Below are 16,420 nucleotides of genomic sequence, written 5' to 3'. Positions count from 1 at the left end.
GGGAAGTAGAAGGACTCCTGAATCTCTCGTCCGAGAGGAGGACCCTCCACAACAAACCCCATCTGTCTCCTAAGAAGCACCGGGTTGTAATTAATGCAACCTTGAACTCCTATAAGAGGTACATTGGGAAGACTCCCACAACTGTATATGAAATCTCGTCCAGCCATACCATTGTGAGTCCAAGCTATGTCCTTGGCCCGCAAACCCATCAGCCTGAACGACCACTTAACAGCAGGATCAAGAAAGACAAAGGCACCTCTGGAAGGCAAATACCCCATAAACCACTTGTACAGCAGCTGAGCACAACATCTGATCAATCCCTCACGCCGCTTCTCGTTCCGATTATGGACCGAGTAATAGACATCTCCAACCAGAGTAGGAATAGGATTCCTCTGCATAAACAACCTGATGGCATTAAGGTCTACGAAGTTCTTCTGATTAGGAAATAGAATGGTCCCATAAATGCTCACAGCAATCAAGGCACAAACGGTCTTCCAATTACCCACAGCAGCATGTTCCTTGGCTTTAGCCTCCAAGAAACTCAAATGAAAACTGGGTAATTTTCCTTTCTCCTTCAAACCCCCCTTTGTCACCTCCGGGCTCAAATAAAGAGCACGAGAAATCTCAAGGATGTCAGGCTCTCCCCTAATGGCACAGAAAGGAATCTGATCTCGGATCTGAATACCCAAGATGCTCGCATAGTCCTCCATCAGAGGTCCCAACAAATAGTCCGGAAACACGAAACATCTCAAACCCGGGTCATAGAACTGGAGAAAAGTATGAATGGCACTCTTATCTGAATCAGTAAGCCTGAAAACCAACTTCAAAATACCACCGTATGCCTCACGGAACATCCCCACATGGTCAGGTGTAATCAATGCTATCATATCTCTCAGCACACCAATCTCTGGGTCGAAGAAACTATAGACGACGTCATCTTTCAAACCGGTCCTCATATCTGAGCAAAGAAAGTCTCTCAACCAGGATCTCAATCAAAAATGTCCCTGCATATGGATAAACATGTGTTAGATGCAGGTAAATGCAAAATATGATGATGCTGATGAATGAATGCAATGCATTGTGCCATCCTCCAAGTCATCTGAATATTTGTTGCTCTGAGTTACGGCCCCTGAACTGATCACAACCATCTGAAGGAATATGTAACCACAAATCCGATTCAGGGTTCCGAAATAAACGGAACTGAAAGATACATCACCATCATCACCAGAGAACCACTGAGCAGATAACCACAACAATCTCTGAATCGGCCCGGGGAATCCTGAAATAAACGGATCCCCACTGATAAATAACACGGACAGCACTCCGGCGTCCCAGAAATAAATGTCCATAAATCTGACTTATAAATAGGACCCTGATCCACGGAACCAATAGTCACCATCAAAGTCACCATCTGAACATGCATCTGTAAGAATCAACCCTCCCCTCACAGGTAAATTCTAAACAGGTCATCCTAAGGCGGATAATGGTCTCGACAATCGGGCAAAGATACTCAACGGGTTTGCCCTTTCGGGTCTGCCGCTGCAGCTCTCTTAAGATCGTCTAAACCAAAGATCCGGGAAAGATCGGTCACCGAAGTCAATAGCTCAGATGAAGTAACTCAACCAAAGTGGATACTCCACAAAGGAAAAGCTCCCTCAAAAGAACCTCGTCCAGCTTGTGGTATGTCAAGTCGCCAAGATCATGTTGACCTAACATGAGAGGCAACCTGAGGCCACACTAATCCTAGGTGTATACTCGGGCCTGGGTTTTAGCCCCACTCAGAACACCCACCCCAAAATAGAGGAACCACCTGTACAGAGGACATCAACATGATAGTATGATGCATGCAAATATTTATGCAAATATATACACAACAGAATAATAAATGCAATAAATAGAGCAACACAAGCAACCTAAACTATCCTAGAACGCTAGGAGAGACTCGCTTAGGGAAGGTGGACCAGCAATAGGTCAACTTCTGTAATCCCCAGCAGAGTCGCTAGTTGTCGCATCCGCGAAAAACAACCGGCGGGCTAAAAGCAAAACAACACAGAGCCGCCACCGTGCGTTATTTATCCCAAAAGAGGGAAAGGAAACGCTCGAAGTAAACCTGGAAAAGACATGGTCTCGCGACCAGAGAGAGATGGGATCGGGAGTCGTTTACGCAAGGGGAAGGTATTAGCACCCCTCACGTCCGTCGTACTCGACGGGATCCACGCTCAAAAGAATAGAACAAGGTTGCTAAAACTGCTCACAAACATCACACACACACACACTGAAAACAACACAGGTGGGGGAAGAGAGGAAAGGGCTCGCTAGGATATCGCATCCTATGCCTACGTATCTCATCTGGAATGAGAATCAGAGCTTCCGTAGTTCGGCTCATGCACGCCAAACAAAACACACACAGGAAGCTGACTGTCAATCGCTGGGCTTACGTCAGACTCCACACAAATAGGCAAACATGGAAACCGAACGCCAATCGCTGGACTTACATCAGATTCCGAACCGAACAAACACACTCAGGATACGGACAGCCAATCGCTGGTCTTACATCCATATCCTGACACACAAGAGGGTCAACAAACAAACAAGTTACTAAGGAGTCAGGCACTCGAGCCTAGTAACTGTCAAGCAAACACACACAAAAAAAGAAAAAGGGTGCCCGGAGAGACCTCGCACGGTCTCCTGCCTACGTACCTCATCTGGTATGAGGATCAGGGCGGCGTAGTTCCCCTGAACGGGAAAGAAATTCTAACCTAACCAGAGACTGGGAAATGACAAACTAGAAGGGAGCTGGACTCGAGCCTAATAGTTATCATGCAAATTCACCATGGTCCTAGGTTAAGGTTTCTAGCTAACTTGCACAGGGAGCAAGCTAAACCTAAACAGCACAAGCAATCAAAGCAAACAATCACAAATAGCACACACTATATACAGACAAAGTGGGCTCACACAAGGGTTAGGCTGCAAAAGCAAGCCAACTGTATCAGGTGATGTTAGCTCTTAACCCTAACATTGAGAGTTAGGGTGAAGCAGATGAAATAGGAAGTGAGGGGTGTGCCTCACAGCTCTTATCCCTGGCCTGGGAGAGCTTCAGACAAAGGAAGTGTGGGTTCAGAAAGTGGGAACCCTTATACACTTATGACTGACTCAACAGAGATCTTGGGTTAATATCCTCAAGGCATCAACATGTAATGTGAGCCAAGGGATGACTCAACTGAATAGCAGGAGATGGATTGCACATCTCTTGTATCTGCCAATTTCCTTATCAAAGGTCTTTTCCTGCTTGGGGACAAAGATAAACAAACACAAGCATTGCCTCTTAAGGAGGACTTCAGACAGGTGTCTGGCCAAGTAACAGGCCAGGTCTTCCAGACTACATGGAGTCAGTGGGTTATACCTCAATTAGTTAAGCAACCAAGCAACAGCAAAAGCAAGTTCACAATGAACTATAGCAACTAATGTACCTGAAATCAATCTAACTCAGTTAGTATTCAACTCAAACAGTCAAACAGACAAACTCAAAGCCAACAGTTAACTGTACACAAACAGACAAGCAAGTTATGCATCAAGGCAAAGCTCAAGCTCAATTCAAATGACTTAGAAGCCACCTACAAAACAAACTCAAGATTAGTTCAACATTGACCAATTAGTCAACTCAAGCAATGTGAATCAATTCCCCCAATGCCATATGCTCTTTGTCCTGAAAACACAACTCAAACATAAGCAAACCCCTAGGACAAGGCCTAGGGTCAAAGGGGGAGAAATAATTCAAAACAGAACATGAAAATTGGCACAAATCAAGTTCAATCAAATTAGAACAATGTCCAAGTGGTCTCACTTTCATATCACACACCAATTTCATTTCACAAAATAAATGAGGTAAAGCATGCAAGTTCAAAGCTCATTGGACCAAACAGAATGAATTAATCCAAACTAACTCAAAGATAATTCAATAAATCTCCAGAAAAATCATGGCTAAACAGAACACATCACATGATCATCATACCAAAAATCAAGTCATTTGGACAAATGGAAGCATGTCAAACAAATTCCCTAAGGCAAGGAAATCCAAAACAAGCTCAAATGAGGCACAAAATCATGCATCAACTTCACACAAGCACAAAACAGAATCTACACATGATAAATGAATCAAACCAAAGCCAAGATAAACTTCAAAGAGTCTAGAATACATGTGCAAAATTTCAAGTTCATCCAATAAACATCAAGAATTTCACAAATCATCTAAGTTCATGACTCATCAAAAGTCCACAAATGACAAGCCAGAAGAGAAAATTCCAAACAAATTGGAAATGAATCTAAACATTCCACAAAAATTCACCAGCAATCCTAACATCCAGAAGTAGCATCATGCAAAAATTCACATCAATTGGCATTGAATTGGAATGGTAAAGAAAATCCTCAAGTTGAGCAAGAAATGGTGTGACACAAATTGTCACACCTATATTCATCATAGCATATCTCCACAACCAGAAATGATAAAATCACAAACTCTATACCAAAAAATCCCTAAAGGTGTCTAGATTAAGCATGCAAATTTTCATCTCCATTGGATTAAGCATCATCATTTCACACTCAAAATGGCAAGAAAGGTGTAACAAAACACATGTATGAACAAACCCTAGGCCACATTAAAAACCACACGTGCACAATTTCTGGAAAAATCCTCAAAAAATAGTAGAGATCTTGATGAACACAATGGAAAAAATCTCATCTCATTTGGACAAATATTTTTGGAGTTATGAATTTTCTAATGAGTGGAAAAAATTAAAATGCAATGCACAATGGTACATGAACATGGTAACATAAGGTACAAGAAAATGCCAAAGCCTAAAATGAAAATGCGCTGGAGCAGGATCGAACCGGCTCAAAATTTGAATTGAGCGCCCACTACATGAAACGCGTCGTTTCATTTAAACGACGTGGCAAGTTAGGACTGACGCATGGGGCGAGAAACATAAAAAACATGCAAACAGGCGAGAACACGGATCAAACACGATCTGTCAAATGAAATATTAGGGTTCTTCACGTATTCATCATGTTCATCAAAGATTTCCAGGTCATGAACATTTTTCACAGAAATGCAAAATGGATATATCACTAGACTCGTCTTTCCATGCACATCAACAATCCAGCATCAACTTAACCTAATTCTTGCTATAATGAACGGATCGAGCAGAAGAAGTTTTGGCTATCAAACTTAAAATCACAAGAACTTTCTCAATACTTGATGAAAATCAAAACCACGAAGCTCAATGTACTCATGGATCAAAGATCTACAGAATGCACATCACAATTACAAGAATTATGAGGATCGATTCCTAACCTTCAAAGATTGCAGAACTGGATTTGGAGTTTTCTGGCCTTGTGATGTGCAAACAGAAGTTCTTCAATGCTCAGGTTGATGAATGGAAGAAGGATCGAGGCTCAAGGATGCTTGACGTAGCTCAAATTCGCATTTGCCATTGATGAAGCTTACTTTGACAGTTCTTGAAACAGCACGAAAATGATGAGATCTTGCTTCAATTCCACTCCAAAATGCTTATGGATCAAGGATATATCAAGATCAATGCAAGGTTTTTGGAGAATTTTGAAGAAAAATGGAGAGAAAAAGTTTGTGCAATTTTGTGTTTGGATCTAGATCTGGTTCAAATGATGTGTTAATGGTGAATTCAGTTAGGATTATCAATATATATGTGCTGTTAATCAAGTTTGCTAATCAAGGTTAAGCCAAATGCAAGTGTTTAATGAAAATGCAAGTGTTTGTGCAAAATTGCTAATTCACCTCATGTGTATGGAAATGCTGCTACAGTACACGAGTTCTTGTTCAATTCACCTCCAAATATCATTTTTAGCCAAATGCCAATGTTGGAATGCATGGAAAATGCTTAATTTTCAAATTGCACCTTTTCCCTCCAAATTTAAATTCAATTCATATGGAAAATGCGATATTTTTATGATGAGAATTAATGAAATGTGATGCATGAATTGGATAGAAGAGATCAAGAGTGAAATGTTCCAAAAAGAACCACATGATTTGGCCTTTTGGTTCAAAAGTTATGCTAGCTTGAAGTTCAAATTTGCTTGACAAAGATCAATCCATAATTTCTCAACCACACATGGGAAATTCATGTTCTTGGACTTTTTGGAAAGGTGAGAGCAAGATCTTCAACTTTCATGTTGGACAAAATTCCATTTGAAGCTTGCTTGGACATGCAAATTTGAGGAGAAGACCTTTCCATTTTTGGCATTTTGAAATTACAGGTCACTTACTATTTTTGGAAACTTTTTCTTTGACCACAAATTCTTCATTGTTGATGTTTGCCATGTCAAATGAGACTTGTATGGATATGAATGAGGCCTCTCTAACCATCTCCCATCTTCAAATCCATACTTCATGCACAGTTGACCATAATTGACTTTTTTAGTTGATAGATGAATTAGTTGTGCACAGATGAACTTGAGCCTCAATCTCCTGATGAAATTGCTCAATGATGAAACCCTAGCCTTCCACAAGCTTAATAAAACCATATGATGATCTCTCATCTCAATGAAGACCTCATCTCCTTGACAAGCCCTGATTGGTACAATGCAGATGATTAGGGTTGACCAGAGGTCAAAACCCTAATCCCAAGGAATCTGATCAGGCACAATGAAACCTCTTGGTGATGATAAGACCATGATGATGATGATGTACCAATTCAACCAAGATAATACCCAATCTCCTTGAGGAACCAAGAAACCCTAATTGAAACACAAACCCTCAGATGATTAGTGATCAATTCAATGAAACCCTCAGGCTTGAATCTTTTAACCTCTTTATCTTCTGAGAAAGACCTAGGAGGATGACTTGCTCAATGTTTCCACATGATATGCAAAGATGCAATGACTAATGTCCTAAAAGATGAAATGCAATATGTTAAGCTAGTCCCAAGAGAGGAGGGCAAATTTTGAGGTGTTACACTCTTGTCCTTCAAGAGGCATACTTTGCTTGAGGACAAGCAAGAATCTAGTTGGGGAGAGTTGTTAGATACCCAAAAGTGCTTATTTGAGCTATCAAATATGGGTATCTTTCACTCCGCTTCCTTGCTAAAGTGTTCGAAACAACCTTTATTTTTGATGAATTGCAATACAATGATAAACGCTCTTGGTACCTTTGATTTGTGTGTTATTGTGCAGGAATTAGGCATTAAATAACAGAAAATGAAGCCACAAGAAAGTTGGCAAAGGGACCAAAGAAAGGTTGCATTCATCAGCTTGCTCGCTAGGCGAGGGCTGTGGCGAAGGGCTCGCTAGGCGAGCGCCCAGCGAGAACCCAGCGAAAAGCTCCAGTATTTTACAGTGGCAAACATCAACAAACTCGCTAGGCGAGCTTCCAGCGAAGTGTGTAGCGAACACGTTCAGACTTGGTGAAAAGCGCAGCCAGCACTCACTCGCTAGGCGAGCCATTAGCGAGCTCCCAGCGAGCATTCCAGTAGCAAAACCTCGCAAGCTCGCTGGAGCGAAGGTTGAAGCGTGGGCTTCGCCTATCGAAGGTTTTGTTCGCCCAGCGAACATGACAGTCTGGCAAAGGTTATTTCTCTGGGCGCAGGTGCCTCAGGTGCCTCATTTAGGGGCTCGCTAGGCGAGCCATTCTGCTCGCCTAGCGAGCATGACAGCTCAGTAGCAGCTCTATAAGTAGCAAGGGCTACTTTTTGGAGCCATAACTTTACACCTCCATACTTTTGTACTTTTTAGATATTTTTCCAGCATTGCTCTAGAGATCTTTTGTGACCTAAAAATCATTTTCTCTTCATCTCTTAACAATCTTTCACAAAAAGAAGGTGGATTCCCATCCAATATCGATTATTCAACTCGGATGTTGATCAACCTTCTTCCGAAACTTGTTGACCAAGCTACCATGAAAATGAGTAGCTAAGTCCTTCATTTTGTCAAGGTTAGATGTAGATGATCATTAGCTTTGTGTGTAAATGTAAGGATCTTCATTTGTAAACTCTTTAATGGTGAATATATGGTGAAAACTTTGTTCTTATTGAAAACTCTTTGTGTTGGTTTATGATCGAGAGATGTTTACCAACTCTTAACCTAGGTTTTCATCCAATCTTGTTTGTTAGCTAGAGATAGTAATGAATGATTTTGTTCACCATAAGGTTGAACCAAAAAGTTGTCATTTTGATAGATTATGTTAGAGATAAACAATGGATCAAAATGGGAAAACTCACAATGTGTGTTAGAGATAAACACATTGGGAGGACTTTGTGAAATAGTTTATCATCTAAAGGAGTTTATAAGTTTAGTTGATCGAACATATACATGCAAAGTGATCGTCGAACCCTAACTTTGGCAATATTTCTCAAATATTAAAACCAAAACTTTTACCGCATTTTATTACACTTTTATGCAAGATACCGTGACTAATACCAAAACCCCATTGTACCTTAAGCTAAGAATTAAAACAATTGTCGAAAGGCGGTGATATCTCACAATCCCTGTGGAGACGATAACAAAAACCCGACACTTAAAATTACAATCAACAAGCCCTGTCTAACCGAGAATGTCCACTGTTTGCTGGATGCAGAATGTGCGAGATAATCCAATGAAGAATACGCGGAGTTTTCTTAATCATACCAGACGTGACGTGTTCATCCTCACTCAGTGGTCTGTCTAATTTTAAGATGGATAGAGTAAACTCCTTCATGTTAAATTCAGTATCAAAATGCAAGTCATGCCAGGACTTGAAATTAAGCGACGGAGGCGGAATCTGAAACACTGTTTCCCAATCAGAAGCTTCAAAGGTATATGTTCTGACACCGATAGAACACCTAAACATATAGCCTCTACCAGATTGTAAACCAACATAAAAGGCCCGGATGAAATCCTCATGGTAATCGTCCTTTGTAGACAAAAATGACCCAAGTCTTTGTGCATGTAGGAGTTTAACTACATCATTGAGATGCAGATGAATAACATCATTTTTATCAAAGACATGGGGTTTCATAACTAACCTTGTCTTGAAGGAATCCTCAAACTCTGTAGCGATTGCTGGATGAAGCAAGTTTAAGGCATTTGGAGGAATGTCCGGTGGCTGCTAAGAAGTACCAACTGGTTCCTTTCCTTTTCCTTTTCCCTTTGGTCTGGCTGGAATGGTGCATGGAGGCATGATGATGAGAGATTTAGGGTTTTAGAGTGAGTGATGATGAGGAAGATTAGGGTTAGCCGCTGGTTTTGGGGTTTATGGGTACTGATGATATGAAGTCTTGAGATAGGATGTGATAAGAGTGGCTGATGTGTCGATGCATGAGAGAGAAAAAGATGCATTTAATTCAAATGGCAGTCAGTATGTGTCGATGCATATGGCCATGAATCGATCCAGAGCATGCAATTTTGTTTTTAAAGGGTCTATGTGTCGATGCAAACGACGGATGGATCGATACATCCTGAACCATTTTTGACAAATTTAAAATGCAGAAGATATGGATCGATGCATACATGTTTGTATCGACACATACTGATGTCAAACCAGATTTTAATGAATTTTGGTGCAATATGGATATGCATTATGAAGTATGTCATGACAATTATGCCCAAGTATGATTCACAGATCAGAGTTTTAATGTTTAAACACTATAAGCAAAGACATTAAAAAAAAATTGTTCTAATATACACAATCATATAGTTCTAAATGAGATATAGAGAGGAATGATATTACCTCTGTTGATGTAACCTTGTGAGGAATAAGTGTATTCTAAAACAAATCTCATCAAACATGGTGAGGCATAATATAAATAAGAAGAAACATGCTTAAGACATCAATTGAGAAAGATCTAAGATCCCTAATTCACGACGAATGTTGAAGAACGGTTCCGTTGCCAAAGGTTTAGTGAATATATCAGCAAGCTGATTTTTGGAGTCAACATGCTCAAATACAACGTCTTCTTTTTCAACATGGTCGCGAAGAAAGTGATGTCTAATCTCTATGTGTTTAGTGCGTGAGTGTAAAACAGGGTTTTTAGTAAGGTTTATGGCACTAGTGTTGTCACATTTTATTGGAATACGTTTGAGTTGAATGTTAAAGTCTTGTAGTTGTTGCTTTAGCCACAAAATCTGAGCGCAACAACTACCGGCTGCAACGTATTCAGCCTCTGCAGTTGACAAAGCCACAGATACCTGCTTTTTGCTATGCCAACTTACCAAGGAGTTTGAAAACAGGTGACATGTACCACTTGTGCTTTTCCTATCTGATTTGCAGCCAGCAAAATCAGAATCGGAGTAACCTACTAAACTACAATCACTTCCTTTGGAATACCACAGCCCATATTTAGGTGTTCCATGAAGATATCTAAATATGCGCTTAACAGCTTTTAGGTGTGATTCCTTAGGATTTGATTGATATCGTGCACACATACAAACACTAAACATGATGTCAGGTCTAGAAACAGAAAGGTACAGAAGAGATCCAATCATACCTCTGAACTTTTTGACATCTACACACTTACTATGCTCATCCTTATCCAGATTTCCGTTGGTAGGCATAGGGGTGTCAAATGATTTTGAGTCATTCATTCCAAAGCGCTTGAGTAGTTCTCTGCAGTATTTTGTTTGACATACTGCTGTACCCTCATCAAGTTGCTTTATCTGCAGTCCTAGGAATTAGTTCAGCTCCCCCATGAGACTCATCTCAAATTCACCCTGCATAACCTTAGAAAATTCTTCGACCAAGTGTATGTTAGTAGAACCAAAAATTATATCGTCTACATAAACTTGAACTAAAAGGATGTGCTTTCCTTTATGTTTAATAAAGAGAGTATTATCCACTTTACCTCTTGAATATCCATGATCAATTAGAAATTTGCTAAGCCTTTCATACCAAACCCGAGGGGCTTGTTTAAGACCATACAAAGCTCGTTTTAATTTGTAAACATAATCTGGATTTTCAGCATTCTCAAAACCAGGAGGTTGTGAGACATATACCTCTTCATTTATGACACCATTTAGGAAAGCACTCTTTACGTCCATTTGGTAAAGCTTAAAATTATTAGAACACGCATAGGCAAGCAAAAGACGTATAGCTTCAAGGCGAGCAACGGGAGCATAAGTTTCCTCATAGTCTATGCCCTCCTCTTGATTATACCCTTGTGCTACTAAACGTGCCTTGTTCCTAGTTATCACTCCGTTTTCATCAAGCTTATTTCTAAAAACCCATTTAGTACCTATGATATGATGATCTCGCGGACAAGGGACAAGTTCCCAAACGTCATTTCTTTTAAATTGATTAAGCTCTTCTTGCATGGCCATTAGCCAAAATTCATCAATCAAGGCCTCTTTGGCATTTTTAGGTTCCACTTGTGAAACAAAAGCGAAGTGAGAACAAAAATTACTTATCTTAGAACGAGTCATTACTCCCTTTGAAATGTCTCCCAAGATGTTGTCAATAGGATGGTCTTTTGAGGATTTCCAAGCTGTTGGAAGATCATTCACTTCAGCTGTCTTTTCTTCCTCATTTTCTTCATGACTAGTATCTTCCTCCTTCTCATGGGCAGCTGTTTTGGACTGATCAGTTTCCTCAACAGCTTCCTTGAGTATGTCTTCTGTAGATACACCTGCGTCATCAAAAGAAATACCTTTTCCGACATTTTTCGGATAAGACTCATCAAAAGAAACATGAACAGATTCTTCAACAGTAAGTAAACGCTTATTATACACTCTATATGCTTTACTTGATAGTGAGTATCCAAGAAAGATACCTTCATCCGCTTTTGCATCAAACTTCCCAATATTTTCCTTACCATTATTCAAAACAAAACATTTACAACCGAACACGTGAAGATGTGACAAGTTTGGCTTTCTTCCTTTTAAAACCTCATAAGGGGTTTTGTTTAAAATGGGACGGATTAAGATCCTGTTTAAAACATAACAAGCTGTGCTAACTGCATCAGCCCAAAAGTATTTTGGTAATCCACCCTCATTTAGCATTGTTTTTGCCAACTCCTCTAAAACACGATTTTAACGCTCCACAATGCCATTTTGTTGTGGAGTTCGAGGAGCTGAAAAGTTATGCTCAATACCATAATTGTCACAGTACTTATCAAAGTGATAATTTTGAAATTCACCACCATGATCACTACGGATTATAACTATTTTGGAATTCATTTTGTTTTGGGACAGATTTGCAAAATTCTTAAAAGCAGAAAAAGTTTCATCTTTGCTATGAAGGAATATAGTCCAAGTAAATCTAGAGTAGTCGTCAACAATTACAAAACCATAATAATTTCCACCTAAGCTCTTTGTCCTAGAAGGTCCAAATAGATCCATATGGAGAAGCTCAAGGGGTCGTGAAGTTGAAATTACATTTTTAGATTTGAAAGAGACCCTTGTTTGTTTTCCCATTTGGCACGCGTCACACAGGTGGTCTTTTGAAAATTTTATTTTTGGAAGACCGACTACTAGATCCTTAGATACAACCTTATTAAGCAAATCGAAATTAACATGTGCTAAACGTCTATGCCAAAGCCAAGAATCATCATTCAAGGTAACTAGACATTTAGTACTTGTTAAAGATACATCAAAAAGGTCAAGCATATAGATGTTGTTTACTCTTACACCCTTAAACACAACGTTCTGTTCAGCATGTTCAATTATGCAGCAAGTTTTTGTGAAGGAAACTTTATAGTCCATGTCACATAATTGACTTATGCTTAACAAATTGTGTTTAAGTCCCTCTACTAGATGGACATTAGAAATAGTAGTGGTGGAGGGATTACCTACACTACCTTTGCCGAGTATAACTCCTTTGTTATTGTCTCCATAAGTGACATATCCTTTCTTCTTTGCCTTGAAGTCTATAAAAAGCGATATGTCACCGGTCATGTGCCTTGAGCAACCGCTGTCAAGAAACCACCTTCTATCTACGGAAGCGAGGCACTCATCCTACAATATCAAAAGAGAGAAGTTGGTACCCAATTTTCATTGGGTCCAAGTGGGTAAGTGCTAACATGGTTGCCTTTTGGCTTCCATTGATAAATACCTTTAGGGACAAGAAATCTCCTAAACTTGCATTTCTCAATGGTATGGCCAGCACGACAACAATAATGACATAAACCATGATGATGTGGTTGTTTATTCTTGTTCATTAAATCCTTTGGAATGAAAGAGTATTTTGCATATGGTGGATTTAACGACTTCTTAAACAACCTAGAGTCAACGGCATAAGTAACCTTAGGTTGTAACGCTTTTTCTAATTTGACCTTGAGAGTGTTTACCTCTTTTTGCCAAATATGACAAGCATCACAGTACATAACTTTAAAAGCATCTACAGCTTCGTTATGCAGTTTTTCAAAAGCTATTTTCAGTTCGGAAAAAGACATAGAAGAGAAATTATTGTAATAGGCTTGTTTTACCTTTTTGTCATTGCTTTTCTTCTTGTGGTAGGACAGATTTTTGGTGTGAGCCATAAGGCACTGATTTGCGGTTTCATCACTATCACTTGAGCTTTGTATGCTTGATGAGTCACTATCACTTTCCCATGCAATGTAAGCTCTTCTTTGTTTGTTGTACCCTTTTGGTGAAGCTTTTCTTTGATCCTTATATTTCATAAGACAGTCTGTTTTGTAATGTCCAGATTTACCACAATTAAAACAAGATCCTCTTCCTCTACTTTTCTTATTCTCTTCCTGTTTCGCATCTGTAGATTATCTTCGAAACTTCATGAGGTTTTTGTCGGAATGCTTGACTCCATTCTTTCGAATGAATCTATTATATCTCCTTACAAACAGTCCTATTTCCTCATCATCCGAATCTTTGTCACTACTAGAATCATTTTCACTTTGCTCTTTTCGTGAGGACTTAGAGCTAGAGGCCACAAGAGCTATTGGCTTCTTCTCTCCCTCTTTGTCTCTTTTCTTCTCCTTTTCCTTCCTACTTTTGTTCTCATATTTTTCAAGACTTTCCAATGCTTGCTGATGTTCTTCCAGCTTTCCAAACAGTGTTGTAATCGTAAGTCTCGTTAGATCGTTGGCTTCCTTAATTGCTGTTACTTTAGGTTGCCATTCCCTGCTAAGACACCTGAGAATTTTATTAGTAGCAATTTCATTGGAAACAGGTTTTCCAAGAGCATTCAACCTATTAGTGAGATGAGTGAATCTCTTTTGCATGTCGGAGATAGATTCTCCTTGTTTCATGCGAAAGAGCTCAAAAACTTGATTGAGTGTGTTAACGCGGGACTGTTTTACTTCAGTAGTACCCTCATGGGCAACTTCTAAAGCATCCCACATTTCTTTAGCTGTCGTGCAATGGGATACCCGATAATACTCATTATCACCAAGTGCTGAAATTAGCATGTTTCGAGCTCTCCAATCACACGACCACTTTTTCTCATCTTTCTCATTCCAATCATCTTCTGGTTTAGGAACTATGGCGCCAGCCGCATTTGTCATTGTAATTTGAAAAGGACCATTTTCAATGGCAGCCCATACTAGCCTATCCACATAATTTATATGAACTCGCATGCAGTCTTTCCAGTAGCCGTAATTTTCACCGTTGAAAATAGGCGCTCTATTATACGCCCCCTTTGGTTCAGAATCCATACTGTTACAGGCAGCCACAGAGCACCAGCGACCCGGCGCTCTGATACCACTTGTTAGACGGTGTGGCTAGTGATCGAGAGGGGGGGGTGAATAGATCACCTCTTTTAAAATAAACGGATTTAAAATTTTATCAGAGTTTTTTTAAACTTGGCGGAAAAATTCAGTCCCGAATCGACTTCCGTCTATTCTGAACCGCTGCTAGAAAGCCGGACACGCGAGTTTAATGCTGGATTTGGATAAGAATGACAGAAAATATTAACACAAGAATCTTAGCTAATTGAATGCACTTATCATTAAAGTCTATTTCCAATGAATAAAACCTAGCTGACAATTTTGTCAAACAGTTGGTGTGTATGTGCTTAATGATGAACAATGGTGGACTTTAGTTTGAAAGTTTTCTTGCCACTATTGTATCAACCAAAAGGTACAGCCACAACACACAAACTGATATTGCAAAACTTATGAAAACGTAAAGAGAAGTAAGGAAAGAATACGATACGCAGAGATTTGGTAAGGAAGTTCCCCACGTCGTCCTCGCGTGTGGGTACGTCTCCCTCTCAATTTCAAATGAAATTGAGAACTGTAATTATCAATAATGCCGAATCCGTTGATACAAGGTTTTAATACACAGACAAAATTCTAACATTCAAGAACTTCTTCTTGTATGAAACCTCCACTTGATCTGAGCTCGATCAAGAATTTCCTGCAAGAAATTGCAAACAATTCACCGGTTCCACGACCTGTTTGCGAAATCCCCCGATTTCCAAACGCAACGCTGCGGCTGAATCTGTTCTGCAAACGTGACTAACAAACCCGCAAGAACACTCCAGTTCTTGAAGGACAAACCAGTCGGTTTTTCCTCGAAACCCCCTTCAATCTTCAACTCAGCTAGATCCTCGATCGTTCCACTGAAAACCTCAGCTAGATCCTTGATCGTACCACTGAACGTTATCTCGTTGATCCTTTAATCCAAAGAACAAGAATGATTATGTGTTGATGTTCTTGAAGAAAAGAGATTGAGAAGATGAAGAAGATGAAGTCTCTTTCAGGTTTCTAATTGCTCTAAAACAATTGCTGCTACACTTCTTTGATCTTGTGTTCAACTGTTTTTCCCTCTCAGAATTCGTTTGTTTGCACTGTTGTCACAACATTTCTTATATATATGCAAAACAGAAGCTGTTAGAACATAAAACAAACTTATGTATTGATACATGAGTTTATGTATCGATACATACTGTAAGGTTAATGAGTTTTTGGGGAATTTAAGTAAGCATGAATCGATGCATAATTCGTATGTATTGATACATAGGATATTTCAACTAACATGAATCGATGCATAATTCGTATGTATTGATACATAGGATTTTTCAACCAACATGAATCGATGCATAAGTCATATGTATTGGTACATAGGGCATTTCAACTAACATGGATCGATGCAAGGCTCGTATGGATCGATCCATAGAACATTTTGCCTGTCCATGTATTGATACATGACTCGTATGGATCGATACATACTGAACAAAACAATTTTGTGGTTTACAACATGCTGTATGGATCGATGCATAGGATTATGTGTTGATACGTACTGACACAAAATAGATTTTATGAGTTCTTTTAAGAGATGTATCAATGTGGGTCTTTATGTACGGTCATGCAACATTAGAATTGAATAAAAATACAAATGAATCATGTAGGATAATGCACAACCAATATTTGGATGATGATCACACAATTTGCTATCATTCAAAATTTATTCAAAGTAAAGAATTTGCTCACAATATACCTCCTAAATACTGGAGCAAATGTCAATG

The sequence above is a fragment of the Lathyrus oleraceus genome, chromosome 6, assembly GCF_024323335.1.
Source record: "Lathyrus oleraceus cultivar Zhongwan6 chromosome 6, CAAS_Psat_ZW6_1.0, whole genome shotgun sequence".
Taxonomy (NCBI): domain Eukaryota; kingdom Viridiplantae; phylum Streptophyta; class Magnoliopsida; order Fabales; family Fabaceae; genus Lathyrus; species Lathyrus oleraceus.
This window is presented reverse-complemented; position numbering follows the sequence as displayed.